This window comes from Narcine bancroftii, chromosome 5 (assembly GCF_036971445.1).
Source record: "Narcine bancroftii isolate sNarBan1 chromosome 5, sNarBan1.hap1, whole genome shotgun sequence".
NCBI classification, from domain to species: domain Eukaryota; kingdom Metazoa; phylum Chordata; class Chondrichthyes; order Torpediniformes; family Narcinidae; genus Narcine; species Narcine bancroftii.
The window spans coordinates 239,041,843-239,044,225 of NC_091473.1; the positions used below are offsets into that span (position 1 = coordinate 239,041,843).

Sequence of the window (2,383 nt, forward strand, 5' to 3'; positions counted from 1 at the left end):
ACTAATAAACCTAATACTAATAACCATAAATACTCTTGCAAGGCAGAGGTAAGGAGACACTTTGGGAGAATTGCCCCAGTGGGGAGTGGCATCGACCAGTTCTTCATCCTGGATGCCACCATTTTATTCAAACATAATTTAATTCAAATTTTATTCAAACAGCTGGCTGGATGCTTGCTCCATCTTCACCAAGGGGTCATGTGCTGCTTCAGAGAACATAATTACTTTAACAATTTTAAACTTTTATTTACATTTTTATTTATTCTTATCTATTTTAATTTTTAAAAAAACTGTTTATTTCCTTGATTTTTTTTTACTGGGGATTTTACTGTAGTTGCTTATTTTGTCTGATCTACATGAAAATCCCATGAACATTGAATTATATTTATTGATATAAAGGCAATAGAAATGAAAGACCCAAGACAAGAAAATCAAGTAGATAAAGTTTCAGTGGAGCAAATGAACAGATGAGTTGCATTTGAACCCCAAGACCAGGTTTAAGGTGGGTGTAACAAGTTTCAGACAGCTTTAAATTACTCATAGAATGAAGCTGGTGCAGATGTTCCAATGAAGATCAAAAGTGGCTCAAGATGGCAATACCCATGTTTGTCAGTCCAGACGTTGAGGGTTTCAGGCTCTGAGTTTTAGCAGAGGAGTGGCATAGGGCACTCGAGTGGGAGAGAAACCATCTTGAGAAGGAGAAGCGGGCAAGAGGTCATCAACGGGGTAGGAGACCATAGAATTGGACTAGTGCAGGGCTTGGCGGACCACGGCCTTACAGGCAGCTGTCGATTGGCTTGAGCTGATCAAGCACTGTGACCATGATGGTGTCAACGGTGATCACAGCTTTCAAAGATCCTCGAGCTCTGCGAGCTCCCTAATCATTTTGAAGAGCGAGGGGGCTGAGGAAGGTCACCTGGATGCTTCATCCTCAGCTTCACCGCTGGAACTGACAGGACACCATGTGGCGATGGAGCTTACAGAGGAGAGGGAGGCTGTGATATTGAGGAGGCAGTGAGACCCACTGACAATTGACGTCTCTGAACGGAATCACTTTTGCTTCTTTCCTGTCTTGACAGCAGCAATGGTGGTGCCTCATTGTGCACCTTTGCAGAACAAACAAAGGAAAACATTTCTGTCTTATTTTTTGTTCCTAACAATAAATCGAATATTGAATCTTAAAGTATACAGAATCATAGAATGTACAGGTGTGTGTGTGTGTGTGTGTGTGTGTGTGTGTGTGTGTGTGTGTGTGTGTGTGTGTGTGTGTGTGTGTGTGTGTGTGTGTGTGTGTGTGTGTGTGTGTGTGTGTGTGTGTGTGTGTGTGGAGGGGGTGGGGGGATGTAAGAACCTACCCTTGCAGAAAATCAATTAGCTGCGAAATAGCAGCAGATAGCATAAGAAACATTAAACAAGATGAAGTGCCTTGGCAGATCAAGCACGCTTCCACAGAATATTTATGAATTACCATGCACCAAATTTGAGTTCAACATCTTGGAAAAGCTAATAGATGCAGAGGTACAAGAAAATTTATAACTCTCTCAGGGGTGAGAAAATGCTGACTGAACATTTCAGTTCTGCAGTAATGCACATCTTACCAGGTAATCAGAGAGTGACATTGACCTCGTACTGATGAAGACATGTGTTTCAGAATGTACATCATCCTCTCTGAAGTATGCCAATAGGAAGCAGCAGGGTATCAAAGCACAAAAAAAATACAATAATAATCAGATCAGTTAACTGTACTTGGCTCTCAGTCCGTCACAGTTTAACTGCCAGATTCTAATATCGTTTAAAAGCATGATAAAAGACTCAGATGAAAGGTCATTAATCAGAAATGTTACTCAGTTTCACTCCTCACAGATTCTCCTTGACCTGCCAAGTATTTTCGGTTTCTGTTTTATTGCCCAGTCAACACTTCGATCGAAAAGAAACTAAAGAATGAGGAAATATATTTGTTTTCCTTTTAATGTTCCTGTAAGTTGAAATGTGATCTCCATGATTCCTAATTTCTTTAAGAACTTGTTACACTGGGCACATTTTAGCAGCGCATATGCCAAAATTGGAACAATACAGAGAAAATGAGCATGGCCCCTGCGCAAGGATGACACGCAAATATGTGAATCATTCCATATTTTTAAAAAAAGGTTTTAAAAATTACACAAATATATTACTTGGTTTATTCAGTGGTAAAATAGTGTTTTATTTTTAGTGGCTGAAACCAGTATTTTGATCATACATTTACTTTATTTGCTACACAATGCTTCCTTTAGAGTACTGGAGGGGAGACTTCAACCACATGGTTGTGGGGTCTTCCCAATCCACAATGGGCTTCCCAGCTCAGCGACTGAGTGGCTTACCTGTCATAGAATGCATCGATCAT

The 2,383-nt window shown here is 40.3% G+C and overlaps 1 non-coding gene across 1 annotated transcript; it reads left to right on the top strand.

The window, feature by feature from the left end:
* Positions 1-2,034: 2,034 nt before the first annotated feature.
* On the top strand, positions 2,035-2,139 carry LOC138765590 (U6 spliceosomal RNA). The gene has a single exon (XR_011358586.1). It is a non-coding gene; the product is annotated as a U6 spliceosomal RNA (small nuclear RNA).
* The last annotated feature ends 244 nt before the right edge of the window (positions 2,140-2,383 follow it).